We start from the raw sequence: 18232 nt of genomic DNA on the forward strand, positions 1-18232 counted from the left end.
GCTATCAAATTTACAAAAGCCCCAAAATGGTGCTCCTCTCTTCTATTTATCCTTGTTTCCCCTTCTCTCCTTATGGGCCCTCCAATTCGACCTCTCTTCTTGTCTCTTCCCTCCACCTCGAATTTTCTCAAGGGGTTTGAATTCCCTCCTTGAGGTAGCCCCCACATTCCACCATCCAATTGATTTTTTCTTTTTCCTAATGTTTGGAGCCTCCTTTCTCTCAAAAATAAAGTGGTGCCTTCTCACCCACTTTTTCCTAAGTTTTTATGCCAAAAATTTCCCCATCGCCAAAATTGCAAAAAATTGTAACTTTCGTAGCAAAATTAACTAATGGAGACATTATAGTCCTCCCCGCTCAAATGTTCCTTCTCCTCAAGAAATTCTAATGTTTAATGTTATAGTATCTGTTCTCCTCCCATTTGGCATCATCCTTTGGTAGATCCTTCCACTTAATAAGAAACTCCCTAATGACCCTATTCCGAAGCTTCCTCTCCCTCAATTCCAAAATGGCCTCTGGAATTGAGACCAAGGTCCCCTCATCATCCAATGGAGACAACTCTATATGGTTGTTACATGTTTTCCTAAGGCCTTCTTCAAGCATGATACATGGAATAAATTGTGAACATTGCTTCCTAAAGGAAGCTCCAACTCATATGCCACCTCCCCAACTCATCGGATCACCCTGTATGGCCCATAGAATCGTGGCTTGAGATTATATACTCCCTTCTACTTAAGTGATGACTGCTTGTATGGTTGGAGACGTAGGTAGACCATATCACCAACCTCAAATTGCCTCTCAACTTTGTGTCAGTTTGCACACATTTTCTATTGATTCTGTGTTGTATGTAAGTTGTCCTTGAGAGCCTTCAATATGTCTTGGCTCTCTTGGATCCAATCCTTATCCCCTAGGGCTCGGTTGTTTCCAAAAATCATGTTAGTAAAAGATAATTCGGCATATACATAAATATCATGAAAAGGAGACATAGTGATATACATATGGTAGGTAGTGTTGTAGTAGTACTCACCAAGGTGTAACCACTTCACCCACACACGGTGTTGCCTAGTAACATAGTTGCACAAATAACCCTCCAACCACTTATTCATAATTTCATATGGCCTTCTCTTTGAGGGTGATAGCTGGTGCAAGGAGTGAGTTCAGTACCCACTAATCAGAATAACTCCTGCCAAAATTCCCCCATGGACCTACTGTCTCAGTCACTAATGACGGTCTTCAAAAGACCATGCAGCCTAAATATCTCTCAGAAGAAGATATCAACGACCTGTGAAGCTAAAGACTTGGATGGTATAGGGAATAAGTGATCAAACTTGGTCAATCGATCTACCACCACATAGATGCGATCTCGTCCCTGTGCCACCGGAAGACCTTTGATGAAGTCCATGGAGACACTCTCCCACTTCCTCTCTGGAATAGAAAGAGGTTGCAATTGACGAGCCCAATGAATATGCTACCCCTTATTCCTGTGGAAAACCCCGCACTCATGCATGTGCCTCAAGATGTCCCCCTTGAGACCCCTCCATGTAAAGCACTCTTTGATCGTCTAGTAAGTTTTGAGAAACCCTAGATGTCCTACCATGGGTGAATCATGTGCTACATGCATAATCCTCACTCTAAGTTGTGACCCCAACACCAAGTAAATCTTGTTTTTGTAGTAGATCACACCATCCATCACCCTATACCTATCATCTCCAAATGTGTCATCCAGGATCTCACAAGCATGTTGATCCTTGGAATACTCTACCAATAGTTGTGTCTTCCATTCCTGGGTGATATCCATGAGAGAAAGTGTCATGGGCCTCCTGGATAGTGCATTTGCCACTATGTTATGCTTACCCTTGTCATACTCTATCTCAAAATCATAAGCTTGAATCTTTTTGACCCACTTTTTTTGTTTCTCCTGAAGCTACTTCTACTTCAAAAAGAATTGAAGGTTGTTGTGGTCATTCTTCACCTTAAATCTGTTGCCCACCAGGTATTGTCGAAATTTGGCCAATGCATGCATTATGGATAGCATGTCCTTATCATAAATGGAATACAATCTCTTGTAGCCTCATATTTTCTAGCTCTCATATGCTACGGGGTGGCCTCCTTGCATCAATATTGCCCCTAGGCCCTCACCAAATGCATCTCATTCTAAAGCAAATGGTTGTGAGAAATCCAATAGTGTTAGAACTAGACATGTGCTTGTCACCAGCTTGAGGCACTCAAAGGATTCCTATTTTGTGTTTATCCAATCAAATGCCCCCTTTTTCATGAGGTCTATAAAGGGTGCAACCGACTAAGAAAATCCCCTCATGAAGCACTTGTAATAGGTACATATGCCTAGGAATCATCTCAACAATGTCACGTTCCTAGGCATAGGCCAGTCAAGAATGGCCCGAATCTTCTCCTAGTGGAATCTAACTCCATCCTCCCCTATCATGTGCCCTAGATACAACATCTCTGTCAATAAAAACTCACACTTGGACATCTTGGCATAAAACTGCTACTCCTCTAAGGTGCGTAATACCTCCTCCAAGTGTTGTAGGTGCTCCTTGCAATTCCTGTCGTAGAAGAGTATATCATCAAAGAATACTAACGCGAACATGTGCAAGTGCTTGCAGAACATGTGGTTCATGCAAGATTGAAATGTGGTGGGTCAATAGGTGAGCCCAAAGGGAAATATCAATAACTCAAAATGCCCATAGTGGCAACTAAATACGGTCTTCGGGATATCCTGCTCCCTCACCTGAATCTGATGGTACCCTAAGTGCAAGTCTATCTTAGAGAAGTACTTGGCCCCTCTAAACTCATCCATCAACTCATCGACGTGGGGGATAGGGCACTAGTTCTTCAAAGTATTCTTATTTAGGGCCCTATATTCAAAGAACATGCGGAGGTTCCCATCCTTCTTCTTCACCAACACAACAGATGAAGCGCAGGGGCTAGAACTGGGCAGTGAAAATTTTAGGGGCTAATATTCTTACGTGGGCTAATTTTCCATGTTTTTTCCAAAAAAAAGATTCGCCAATTTCCATTTTTTTTTTCTAAAATGATTCACCCAAATTTTATAGTACACCATTATTTTACCTTAAAAATCGCCAAAATAATATATCGACTAAAGTAAATCATTATAAATCTAAATATTTCTACAAAAATTTTAAAATTTGCATAATAGGGACTAGTAAGATTCGCCAAGGTTTCTAAACTTTAAGATAAACTTCCATCCTTAAAATTTTCTATGGAACTAGGCCTGATGTGCCCCAACGCAAACAACTTTTGGATGGCCCTCTCGATCTCATTATTGTAGGCCTTGGGATGTCTATAATGGGTAGTGATCACCGCATGCACACCCTTCTCCAACTCGATCATATGCTCAAACCCCCGATTTGGTGGGCGTTCAAGAGGAATCTCTCAAAAAACTGCCTGGTGTCTCTCTAAGCATGCGAGGATATCTGGGTGTGGTTGTTGTGCCTAGGTCACTGCCCTTGAAATCGTAAGCTCCACTGCCCACTCTATATATCCATGCTTCAAGTCGGCCTCGATCGCATGGGTTGATATTGTCTGCAGTGGGTAGGAGTGCATGCCCCTCAACACAATCAACTCCCCATCTGACCCCATAAACTCCATCTCTAACTTCCTCCAGCCAGTAGTGACACAACCCGAAGAATATAGCCACTGGACACCCATCACCACATTGGTGTCTGGCACATCAAGTATGAAGAAATGATCGGTCACTAAGTAGTTCCCCATGGTCAGGGTCAGACTGGGAACATACCTTGTACACTGCATGGTCTTGTCCCCTGGTACCAACACTGAGAACCCCTCGAAAGCCTTTGTGTGTATGCCTCTCCTCTCCACCATCTAGGCATCAATGAAAGTGTGGGTAGCCCCATTTTCCACCAACACTAACACATGTTGTCCATGCACTATGCCTTTGATCTATAGTGTCAAATAATTTGTAACTCCCTAAGCGAAGCAATAACCCCTCTAATGGGTAGAAGTGGGCCTCCCCCATGAGGTGGTGATGGTGGTGGTGGTGCTTGTTATAGACATATTTGGGCACTTCAACCCCAATCTTATATGTCGATAAAATAGGGCTCTTTAATCCCTAAAAGTGTTGTTTCATACCCTAAAAGATCATGGTCAACTGATTACATCATTCCCCAAAAGTTCCACCTGAAAAACCATCCAGAACTGGCCTGAATTGGACCATACTGAGAGCTCCACTGTCAGGGTGCGATGCATACTGACTTCTACACTAGCCAGGTGCGATGCATACTGATGAGGCCTTCTATGGGGTGCGATGAGCGAGAATGGACAAATGTCTGAGACAGTTTGCTAAGTGGATGCTCATGGAATCTTCTAGAAACTTCTCATATGACACTTGTTTCTCTGAATTCGCCCAGGGATGAGTAAGAGATCCAAGAAATCTCCAAGTGGAACCAAAAACAACAAGTGGAATGACACTAATCAAAAACCCAGAGATGACTCACACCCTTGCAGACATCTATAAATGGATCCCTCATCTGAGAGATCTAGGGGCTGGAATTTGGTAATTTGTAAGGAAGTGTTGATAGTTTGTATCTGAGAAAGAGCATTGTATTGTTGGGTGATCTTGCTTTTCATGAGGTGAAGAGGGCTTTGATGCTAGGAGGATGATGTTGGATCAGACAGTTGGGTTGTAATTCTCCCTTCTATTTTAATAAAGTTCTTTGAGTTTTCCTCCATACAATTGTGCATTTGTGAATGTTGCTATTTGTGAATGCTTTTGTATGTTCATTGTATTTTTTATTCTGCAATGATTATGATATAATAGATCAATATGCTTTGATGGTGTTTTGTTACTTTGTCTCTACAGGTATTCACTAAGCGGGATAAGTAGGAGAAGAGGTGCAAGCTCTGTCAAGGGGGAGAGAGATCAAGCAAGGAGTTAAGCGGAAGATCCAGGTTGGTTCCTTTGCCTCTCTCTTATCTATCATACATAGAGGAAATCACAAATTTCTTTAAACTGTTTGTTTCTAGGATAGCTGCCAATCCTAGAGGGCTAGTCGATCGAAAAGACACTAGTTTTCCCGGAAACAGTGCTCCTCCTAGAGGTTGTGGTGCTCCATCTCCTATGTCTATCTTATGTTTAATATCATCCTCTGGCTCACTGTCTGAGAACACCTCAATATAATGGTCCTTGCCCTTGGTTCACTTGTGCCTGGGTACCCATGGCTCCTGGCACATGAAAAATAGCTTTTGCCTCTAGAGGTCCCTCCTAATCTCTTCATCAAGTTGGCCATGCCCAATCTCCCTTTGTGACTGTCTAGTGTCTCTATTCCCCTGGATAAAAGTGGGTATGCTGGGTACTAGGGCCTTGGTCTTGGGCACTATGTCAATCATGTCTTTGGTCCTAGAGATGGCATCCACCAATGGCACGGGCTTGTAATCCTTCACCCATCCACATTGTGAATCAACTAGCCCCTCAACAAATAACATGATCAGTCATGCCTCCTAGATGTCTGTGACCATCATGGAAAATCTCTGAAACTCTGATATGTGTGCCTCAAGACTGCTTGTCTTCCTCAAATGTGCCAACTCCCAAAAATGGAGCTCGGGGTATTTCCTGTCAAACCTCTCAGTCAACCTCTTAGTGAACTCCACGTAGGAGGTGATGTGGATATGTCCAAGTGTGATTAGACCATGGTACCACCACTCCTGCACATCTCCTTCTAGATGTAGGGTGGAAAAATGAATAGCATCAACCTCTTGCATGGGGTTCAAATCAAAACAAGTGTCCATCTTTTGAACCCAAGATGTAGTTGAACTCTTAGATGACCCATCATAGTCGGGGAGTGTGAATTTCCCCATTACTTTCTACGCCTCATGGCTCAATTGTCCCCCTCTATAGGATGTCCTAGCTACAGTGTTATGCCTTTCCTTAAGGTGGATGAATTCCATAGAGGACATAAATATCTGAGTCCTCGGGTCTAGTCCCTCATACTTATCAATCCCTATCTCAACGGACTTCACCAAATCTGCAACGGGATCTCTCTCTCTCTCTCTCTCATGGGAAATATGAGAAAAATTTTGAGCCATTGTATAAATATTGGTAAATATGAATACAACAATGAGAATAGAGGAACTTGGGCTTTCTACTACAAGCTTAAGGAGAAACCTAGGTGTCAAATATGCCTCAAGGTGTTGGGAAATCTCCCCACATGAACTATGCCCTGCTGCTGGTTTTTCTACTGCTACAAGTTGGAAAGGAGCAAGTGTTTCGAACCTCTAGAGTGCTCAAAAAAATATGCAAATTTAAATGTGGCCTCCTCTAAATATACCCACAAAAATCCAAAAATGGTTTAGGCTCCTTCCAACCAACCTCAAGACCCCTCAAGAAGTGTGTGTTCCTCCTCTAACTAGAAATTCATACCCTTTTGAATACCTATGCAAAATAGGTTTTGAATCTCCCTGAAATCACCCCCAAATTCTCCACTAAAAATCAGCTCCAACTCCAATACCTTCACACCACACCAACTCATCCCCTCCAATGCTTGCACAAGCCCATCCATAGAGACTTTGCACAGCTCTAGAAGACAAAAATTCGACCTGTAGGATTGCCCCAAATTTAGCCTTATAAACCTCCTCAAATATCCAACAAAAAGCAAGGCCAATCACCCAAAATTTCTTGAACCCAGCATGCACTGTCTCCCCAAGAAATGTGAATTTCTATTCTACGCCCTAGCCACACGCAGAACTAGTTGTGATCCTCCTGCAATTAACTTTGGAACAGCGCCAAGATTAAGAAAAGGACTCTCATAGGGTGACACATATGGTTCACCAAAGAAAGAGTTGGAATCTCCACCCAAAAGTCCCTTGTGCTAAGAAACACGAGTTGAATTGGCTAAGCAGCTTAAGTAAATAATGGTTCAATTTTCAAATTGACAAAAGCACAAAATGATGCTCCTCTCTTCTATTTATCCTTAATACCCCTTCTCTCCTTGTGGGCCCTCCAATTCAACCTCCCTTATTGTCTCTTCCCTCCACATCAAATTTCCTCAAGAGGTTCAAATTCCCTTCTTGAGGTAGCCCCCACATTCCACCATCCAATTAATTTTTTCCTTTTCCTAATGTTTGGAGCCTCCTTTCTCTCAAAAATTAAGTGGTGTTTTTCACCCACTTTTTCCTAATTTTTTATGCCAAAAAATTTCCCCATCACCAAAATTGAAAAAAATTGTAACTTAGCAAAATTAATTATTGGGACATTACAGATGGTATTTTGACAACACGTGGAGATTAGTAGCTAGAACTGGGGACACATAGTTGTTATCGAAGGTAGGGTGGTGTAGGAGAATCAGCTGGCAAAATAACTGACATAAAGTGTTATGCACTAATTATGCGAAAGATATTGTGGAGTGTGTAAGGCCGAAAGGTTGTTTGGGAGGATGGAAGTGGGTTTGACGAGGGTTGTGTGTGGCTGAAGCCTATTAATGGTTTCAAAATATTGATGTGGGGGTTTGTTTGATGGAAGATTTAGTAGACTATTCTGTATATTCAATTGACTGCGAGACCATTTGGCACAAATTTCCACCTCAACATAGTAAAATGGTGGAGGGGACGACATCTCGCTCTCAAGTCAACAAGATTTTCTCTTACCTTCCATTGTTGGAATCAACACCGGAAATTACCCACGAGTGGCGTTCTCATTCTTCAGAGGCTTTGTATGGGAAGGATCCTTTGGTGATGGAAGGTATTTTAGTTTCCACAACTGAATGAATTGTGAAGGGTTTCGCATAAGGTATCAATTGAACCCTTTTGTTACTCATAGTGGTGAGGCAGTTTCCTCATGCTTGATTGGTACTAGACCTCCATTGAAAGGGTTATCTTTGTCGTAGGAGGTTCTATGGTTTTCGAGGCTTATGGATATTGGTGGTGCCTCTGGGGGAGTCTCATAATGGGGAAAAAAGAATGTGTCCTATGATAGAAGAAGGGGATGTGTCATATCAATGGTTTGTGGATTATAATTGTGTAAATATAAATTTCCCCCATTATGTTGCAAAATCTGTCCATGAGGGTCCTTGTGCGACACAACCAGGGTTTGTCCAGGAGGGACTCTTTTACTCAAATTTAGAGATTATCATTAAGACTGAGGGAGTATGTACTTTTCGAGAGGCTAACACTCAAAATCAAGCATGCAATGGCTCTGAGGGGTTCGGCGAGAAATGGTCGAAGGGAAAGAATGTTAAATGTTCGAAGGTCAAGTCAACAGAGGAGAATTTGATTTTGGGTGAGGGGTTTGACTAGGAAACGTAATGGACACTACACAAAGAATCTTGGTTCGGCGGGTGAGGGGTCGAAGTTATATTATACAGAAGTTGATGTCGCGGGCTAGTGATATTTGGGGAAAGGAGATTCAGGTATTAGTGGTGATAATAACCTTCTCTCAAGGTTGGTTCACAATGAGGTTTTAGAAGGAGGATGAGGTGAGAGGAGTTCTTTCCCATCACGGCTGCATTAAGGCTGCACCAGTTCTCCTGAAGTGGTGGTCACCATTGTTTGATCTTGACTGAGAACAAATGGGAGTCATGCCAGTTTGGGTAAGATTTCCTGGACATCCAATGCAATTGTTGTTTGAGGATGTGTTTCAGCATATTGGTGATAAACTTGGACTTACCTAGATTTCAATGGGTCCTTTGAGGAAACAGGCAAGATGGCCTATGGCCGAGTGTTGGTAATTTTAGACACTAAGGAGGGTTTGGTTGCTAATCTTAACATCATCTACCGCGGGTAAACCCATAAGAAAAACCTTGACTATGAAGACATGTCATTTCGCTACAGGCGTTGTCACGAGGTTGGCCACATTTTAAAAGAATGTCCATTACCATATTGTGGCAAAAGGGAGAAAATCATGTGGATCAAAGTCCAAGTGAGAAGATTGTGGTGGAAGAGATAGCATGCCATGGCACGATATCGTAGCGCATACTGGTTATGGATGAATGAGGGACTCCTATGTTCGTGGACAAGCAATCGAACCAAATGTTGAAGAGGGATTCAATGCAGACTTTGGCTATGGAATTCTTGGGAGAAGCATCTATCACAAGTATTCACATTCCTCCTCCACCTATATCTGATCTTATTGTATCATTTAATTCTATCGACATGCATTCCTTTGATTCCTTTGGTCATTTATCTGTGGGAGGTAATGGATATAGTGGTGTGGATAGGAAGTTTGTATGTTTTCCAATTATATCTAAATCGGTATGCTACTTGGCTCCCTCCCCCTAGATTTTTGTCAGAGTCACTCCCCTATCGACTACAGACCTAGGGCCGAGATATAATCTCCATTCAAAATCTAGGCCTTCCACTCCCCTAGAGCCTAAGGGGGGTCTTGGGCATCTCATAAAAAACCCTAGAGGAAAACAGTGGCAAATGTCAAAAGCCAAGGTGCAAGCTAGTGAGGATATAGCGACTGTGAAACATAAATCTTTAGTTGGGGTCCTTAGAGAAGTGAAAACCCCTGTATTGGATTCATGATGAATATTTAACCTCTAAATTACAAGGGGTTAGCTAGTCCCTCGAAAAGGCTAGCCCTCTAGCATCTGGCTCGGTCTGAATCTATTGATGTAATTTTGATTCAAGAAACCTTAGGAGCAAGAGTAGAGATTGTTAGGGTCTTGGAAGCATTGTTTCCTCAATGGTCTTTTTTAGATATGGATGCGAGAGGGTGTTCTAAAGGAATGGCATTGGGATTTAACCAAATTACCATAACACTGATTAATTTTTAGGGTCGAGAGGGCGTGCTTGTGTCTCACATTTTTGTTGGTGAATTTGGGTTTGAAATTTGAATTGTTAACGTGTATGGACCATTAAGGAATTTAGACTTCTGTGATCCATAACATTGTTTAGATAGTCTTCGGCAAAATCACATAACCAATCTTTTGTCAACGCGTTTCGAACCAACCAGTGTGGTTCATCGTCAGAACAAGTTGAAGAACCAATCCGGCTTAGCTGATTAAATAGAGTGTGCAGAGATTCCAACGGCTATATTGCTAACGGCTAATTTTGACCTAATGATCTAAGTCAAACCATTAATTTAATTATTAACATTCCTATAAATAGCTAAAACAGGTAAATAAAGGAATTCATTTGTTCATTTAAATAAATGTATAAGAATACCTAAAATTAAAATTCATTTGATAATAATATAATATCCATATTTATTATGGTCATTATATCTCGTATAATAGTTCATATTTACCAAATAATCTATAATTATTATTATTCTAATACTATTTAAATGGTATTAAATTACTATTACTCTTAGAATTTAGTTACCTTAGGTAATTTCGTGTTTATATAATTATTTAATGGTCCAATGGTAAGTTAGACTTTCTCTATATGTTCTTTAAAATATATCATTATTATTTATTATTTAAAATAATAACTTATTATTTTAAATAATAATTTAGGGTTAAATTAATAATACTAAATTATTATTTTAAATAATAAAAATATAATATATTATTTTAATTATATCATTATTAATTATTATTCTAATATTATTTAAATGGTATTAAATTACTATAACTCTTAGGTAATTGTGTGTTTATATAATTATTTAATGGTCCAATGGTAAGTTAGACCATCTCTATTTGTTCTTTAAAATATATCTTTATTATTTATTATTTAATTATAATGGTCATTCGAAATTAAAATAATAAGATATATACAATAATATATGATTATTAAATAATCTACATTTACTTAATAATTTATAATTCCACTATTATTAAAACAAATAGTGTTCATGTTAAATCATTATTATTCTAGGAGTATAACTAATATTATTGTTATACCAAATTAAGAAAGTATTATGAACAAATATATCATAATACTTTCTTAATTTGGTATAACAATAATATTAGTTATACTCCTAGAATAATAATGATTTAACATGAACACTATTTGTTTTAATAATAGTGGAATTATAAATTATTAAGTAAATATAGATTATTTAATAATCATATATTATTGTATATATCTTATTATTTTAATTTCGAATGACCATTATAATTAAATAATAAAGATATATTTTAAAGAACAAATAGAGATGGTCTAACTTACCATTGGACCATTAAATAATTATATAAACACACAATTACTTAAGAGTTATAGTAATTTAATACCATTTAAATAATATTAGAATAATAATAATTAATAATGATATAATTAAAATAATATATTATATTTTTATTATTTAAAATAATAATTTAGTATTATTAATTTAACCCTAAATTATTATTTAAAATAATAAGTTATTATTTAAATATTAAATAATAATGATATATTTTAAAGAACATATAGAGAAAGTCTAACTTACCATTGGACCATTAAATAATTATATAAACATGAGATTACCTAAGGTAACTAAATTCTAAGAGTAATAGTAATTTAATACCATTTAAATAGTATTAGAATAATAATAATTATAGATTATTTGGTAAATATGAACTATTATACGAGATATAATGACCATAATAAATATGGATATTATATTATTATCAAATGAATTTTAATTTTAGGTATTCTTATACATTTATTTAAATGAACAAATGAATTCCTTTATTTACCTGTTTTAGCTATTTACAGGAATGTTAATAATTAAATTAATGGTTTGACTTAGATCATTAGGTCAAAATTAGCCGTTAGCAATATAGTCGTTGGAATCTCTGCACACTCTATTTAATCAGCTAAGCCGGATTGGTTCTTCAACTTGTCATGACGATGAACCACACTGGCTAGTTCGAAACGCGTCGACAAAAGATTGGTTATGTGATTTTGCCGAAGACTATCTAAACAATGTATGGACCATGTCAAGAAAAAGCCAAATTTTGGGATAACTTGTTAACCTCATAATTAATGACAGATAACAATCTGATTTTGGGCTGGGATCTAAATTTTTCTATCAGGTTTGTTGAAATATATGGTGAAGATGCCCACCCAGACCCACTCATGGATTTTTTCTCTCACTTGTTGGTAAATCACATTCTAGTTGATGTTGACATGGTCAAAATTATGCCAACTTGGAGGAATAGAAGGGTTGGGGACGCAATGGAAGCTCACAGGTTAGAGATTTATGATGAGGAAGGTCTTATTAGATAAATTCCCTCTGTTTATTCAATGGGTTGGCCTGGGAGGTGATTCTGATCACCATCCCACACCACAAGGAAAATACTTTCTAGTGGAGGTTATAACAAAGGTTTTTAGTCTTATAAAATTGACAAATATTGTAAAAAACCATATGTCAAAACATTCTTTTGTGATAGTGGATGTTTTAGCAGAGATTATAATAGAACTTCATCACAACTAAAAAATCTAAGCGGCCAGAGGTTTTAGCAGATTTTTTTTATGGTGCACTTCATGGAACAAGTAGCATCAGAGTGCTACATATATAAAAGTAGTGTTGAATTTCCACAACCTTGGGTCTAGGTTAGAGTCGTAAAATCACTGATGCTACCAAACCAAGAATCTCAACCATAAACTACTTTGCACAACGTAAATATAAAGCAGTAAATCACACATGCATAAAACATAGACAACTTTTAAATTTTTCAACCCAACTTCGTTATATTAACAACATATAATACAACAGCCTAGGGCTCCCGTACAAGGGATAATGGCCCTTAGTACAAGATACAAAATTGGGGTTTGGTGTTAGTCCATCGACAACCAATCTGCCCTCAACAAGATACATTGACCATCTGGCTGATGTAGTCGACTCTCTCAGCTCCCCTTGATCATACCCTGTACCTGCCCAATCCTTCGGCTTCCAATCTGCAACTCCTGCCTCTATTAATGCTCCAAGTCCATCTGGCCACTGAATCTCGACTATCCAATCTGCTCTCTAGTTGTGCCTTCATCCATCAAGGCCACAACACATCGAGACTCCTGTCGAGTTGTTCACAACTCCACTTGTGAACAACTCTTGATCTTCCCACTACTCCTCCTCAGCTACTTAGGACTTCAACCCATTATGGTCTTCCTGCGCTGCACCGATGAAGACCAACATAGGGCACAGAGGGCTGCCACTTATCACTACAAGATGTCCATCTCCCACAATGAACACGGGCTAGGAGGACTGCCCATCATCTATTGTAGAAGTCCTTCTCCACACACAAATCTCGGGCTCCAATCTACCTTCTAGTAGCCTCTTTCGTCCATCAAAGAGCTACACATAAGGCTGCAATACTTCTCCCAATCACGCACCAACAACATCCTTTTTATTTGCTACTCTAGGGCTACTTTGGGTAACCAACACACTGCCCTCCAACAGACCTATGACACCCAATCCATGATCCAAGGATTCATCTATAGCTCACTTTGTTGTTGTCATCTTGCCTTCCGATCTGATGTGCCTGTTCTCCAAACAACACCTAAGTCCTCCTCAAGCTACCCATCAACTGATCCATGCAATAGTCAACACTTTGACCCAATACATATCTCAAAACATTGTTGTTTCACCTTTCTTCATTGTTGCACCACTGGTTAGGGCACACTACATTGCCCTCTACTCAACACACAGTCATTTATACAAGCCTCTAAAGGTTGTATTTCACCCTAGAAGAGGTCCTCCATGCATACTCTACCTTGTATGGTTGTTGTCCACATTAGACGCAGCCCTTAAGGGCCTCCAACTACTGGCTATGTCATGCATCCTAGCCCAGCAGTGGACTGTAGCTTTGGTCCCCTCCAAAACGTCCCACAATCTGCCTTAAAACAACAGTCTCATACTCCTCTAAATTGCGGCCTTTCTACCCTGCAAATTCACCCCAGAACAACCCTAAAAACATGCCCCAAACAACCGTAAAACCACCCTCATTGTCACCTACAACACTCAGTCATCTACAGTTTTACCTTAGCCTCCTTTTTTTGTCCCTTGGCTCCTTTTGGTGTGTCTCAGCCTTCACGAAAATTTCAGAGCTACCTTTGGTGTGTATTACCCAAAATTGGATGCTCTAAAACACATCCCTTCACCTCATATTTATACACATATGAGGGCTCAATGAATTGATGAAGACACACATCTACTGGATTGCTTTACACCAAGCCTACATGACTTGGTAACCAATATTACCTTGTCAACTTCAAAAATTCATTTCTCTCTGACGAAAACTTGGATTCAGATGATTCTTGATGCTTTGGGATTGTATCACTAAGCACTATCATCCTCATCCATCACATGTCGTACCTCCATCACAGTTTTGGACCAAATTACAATGTGTGGAAAACTCCACACTTGGGTTCCAAGCCCACAAGTTGCCCTTGTGGTGCTTTTCCCTCCAAACCTTGAAGCCTAGAGCTTGGAGTACCTCCCAAGCTATAAAAAACAACACTCCGTCTTAGCGAGGGACGTACTTCCAAGACTAGCAAGTAACCATCATCATCCAGTGATACTAGCCCATATAGCATCCATCACTGTAGCATGCTTTGTAGAATGAACCCTGCAATCTCAATAGTTCCTCCGCCTCATCACATATGAACCTAAAGATCCCAAACCTCCATAGGGTTGCTCCCTTTGAGGCTAGACTCCCTCTGAACCTACAGGATATCCATTGTCTTAGTCCTCCAAGCATTCATCCTCCTGGATCAAATACCACTTATGAAAATCCCTCCAATCTCGAACATGAAACATAAAGGTCCAATGAAGACTCTAGCCCGCCAACCTGTAGTCCATCACATGAATCCATCTCGATCAACATGATCTCGTCCATGCCAAAGAAACCCTCAAGTTGTCCCAACCATCCATGAGAAGACATAGGAATTCCACGATCTACAAACTACCACACAACATACTGAAGTGCACCAGGTTCACCACCGATCCACGAGAACTCCCAACCCATCTCATCATGTAGTCTATCGAGACCACATCTCCATGTCTCCAGCTAAACCCTCTGCTCCATGATCTAGACACTAACAAATCCCTCTAAGTTGTTTCACTGTGCATACTCTGATTCATTGTCCCTCAAAGTAGCTCAGATACCCTCTAATACCATGTTGAATTTCCATGACCTTCGGTCTAAGTTAGAGTCTTAAAATCACTAACTCTACCAAACCAATAATCTCAACCATAAACTACTTTTCACAGCGGAAATATAAAGCAGTAAATCACACATGCACAAAAAATAGACAAATTTTTAATTTTTCAACCCAACTTCATTATATTAAACGTATAATACAATAGTTGAGCGCTCCTAGACCAGGGATAATGGCCCTTAGTACAAGATACAAAACCAGGGCTTGGTGTCTCTCCATCAACAACCAATCTGCCCTCAACAAGATACACTGACCATTTGGTTTATGTATTCGACCCTCTCATCTCCCCTCATTTGTACCCTGCACCTACCCAGTCCTTCGGCTTCTGATCTGCAGCTCCTACCTCTATCAATGCTCCAAGTCCATCTGGCCACTGAATCTCGAATATCCAATCTACTCTCTAGTTGTGCCTTCATCCATCAAGGCCACAACACATCGAGACTACTGTCGAGTTGTTTACAGCTTCACTTGTGAACAAATCTTGATATGCCCACTACTACTCCTCATCTACTCAAGGACTTCAACCCATTATGGTCTTCCTGCTCTGCACCGATGAAGACCAACACAGGGCACGGAGGGATGCCACCTATTACTGCAAGATGTCCATCTCCCACAATGAAAATGGGCTAGGAGGAATTCCCATCATCTACTGTAGAAGTCCTCTCCACACATAAGTCTCAGACTCCAATATTCCTTCTAGTAGCCTCTTTCATCCATCAAATATCTGCACATAAGGCTGCAATACTTCTCCCAATCACGCACCAACAACGTCCTTCTTGTCAGCTGCTCTAGGGCTACTTTGGGTAGCCAACACGCTGCCCTCCAAGAGACCTATGACACCTAATCCATCATCCAAGGGTCCATCTGCAACTCACTTTGTTGTTGTCCTCTTACCTTCCGATGTGATGTGCCTGCTATTACCTTGGTTGCTCGGTAGGCCTCCCAACAATCCACGTGGGCTCCTCCAAACAACTCCTAAGGCCTCCTCAAGATGCCCATCAATTGATCCATGGAATAGTAAACACTTTGACCCAATACACATCTCCAAACATTGTTGTTTCACCTTGCTTCATTGTTGCAACAATGGTTTAAGGGCACACCACGTTGTCCTCTACTTAGCACACAGTCAGCTATACAATCCTCTAAAGGTTTTGGTTCACCCTAGAAGAGGTCCTCCATGCATACGCTACGTTGTATGGTTTTTTTCCACCTTAGACGCAGCCCTTAAGGGCCTCCAACTGTTTTCTATGGCCTACGGCCTAGCCCAACAATGGACTGTAGCTTTGGTCCCCTCCAAAATGTCCCACAATTTGCCTAAAAAAACAGTGTCATACTCCTCTAAACTACGGCCTTCCTACCTTGCAAGCGCACCCAAGAACAGCCCTAAAACCACCCTCATTGTCACCTACAACACTCAGTGATCTACAACTATACCTCGGCCTCCTTTCATTGTCCCTTAGCTCCTTTTGCTGTGGCTCAGCCTTCACGAAAATTTCAAAGCTGCCTTTGGTGTGTATTACCCAAACTTGGATGCTCTAAAGCACATCCCTTCACCTCATATTTATACACATATGAGGGCTCAATGAATTGATGAAGAGACCCATCTATTGGATTATTTTTTCAACAAGCCTACATTACTTGGTAACCAATAATTACCTTGTCAACTTCAAAAATTGATTTCTCTCTAACGACAACTCGGATTCAGATGATTCTCGATGCATTGGAATTGTATTGCCAAGCACTATCATCCTCGTCCATCACATATTGTACCTCCATCACGGTTTTGGCCCAAAATAAGATGGGTTGCAAAACCCCACACTTGGGTTCCAAGCCCACAAGCTGCCCTTGTGATGCTTTGCCCTCCAAACCCTAAACCCTAGAGCTTGGAGTACGTCCCAAGCTACAAAATCAACAAGCACTAGGTTGCATACATAACTAAAATCACCGATGCGTTGAATGAAAATAACATCAGTGCCTGAAATGTATACTGCCCAAGTGCTTACATATAATAAAAAAACACCTCGGGGCATTCTTTTAAGGAACGACATTAGGGCACAAAAAAAATATTGCAGTCTCAGTGCTTTTGTTTAAACTCGCATCATCGATTCGTATTGTTTGTATAAACGCATTGGTTCGTTAGGGATATAAAAGGATTGGCGTTATTAATTTTAATAATTAATGAACCATGTCTAGAAATAATCTTTTATAGGACCATGGCATTAGTTTTATGAAAGCGCTGGTGCGTTCAGAATTACAATGCACCAGGGCGTTAATTGCAAACAATAATAATGACCAAAAAGGCACTAGTCATGCAAAAAATATGTCGTCACGATGTTTTTATATAACATAATGCATCGGTGCATTTTTATGTTATGGATGTACCGATTTTTTGTATGAGATTTTCTCATTTTTTGGAAACATCGACCTGTCACAATGTAATTATTGTAATTTTTTAAATCCACTATTTAAAAAAAATAAAAAATAAAAAATAAAAAATAAAAAAAATTGACATATATCTTATAACAGTGTCCATATAAATTAAAATTTGATTAGTGCATTTGTATATGATGTTTGGATTAATTTGTTATATTATCAGATTTCGCATCTCTTCATTATCATATTTAATCATCCATATATTTAATCAATGGTGTAACATTTCACAACGACATTGGATAACACAATCGAATAAATTAAAATGTATTTTATTATATATCAATAAGAGGGTCTTTGAAATACAAAATGGGATTGTTATTGGTAACCCCTTGTCTTTCAATTGGGACTCTATGTCGATTACATTAAATAAAATGTTTGAATTTCATAGACAATTATTTCAAAAAAATACAACAGGTTGCATTGTTATCCAAATAGATCATCATTTTCATTGGAACTGTTGTTAATGCTCAAGATACCTCCATGACTTGGGTTATTTGGACGAATGTTTTGTTGATTGCATCGGTTGTTTTCGTATTCTTGGTCTTGTTCCATCTGCAAACATAAAAATAAAGTGTGATGAGTGTATCTACATTAGTGAGAATAATGGAAATTGAAATAAATAGTATGCATCAATGTAAATTGAATAACAATGTACCATAGCAAGAAGTGACTCATAAATTGTGCACATGGTTTGGAAATCAAGTCTCATGCCTTCTTGCAGCC

This window comes from Pinus tabuliformis, chromosome 7 (genome assembly GCF_031772625.1).
Source record: "Pinus tabuliformis cultivar Carrire ecotype Pingquan chromosome 7, CPIR1, whole genome shotgun sequence".
NCBI lineage: Eukaryota > Viridiplantae > Streptophyta > Pinopsida > Pinales > Pinaceae > Pinus > Pinus tabuliformis.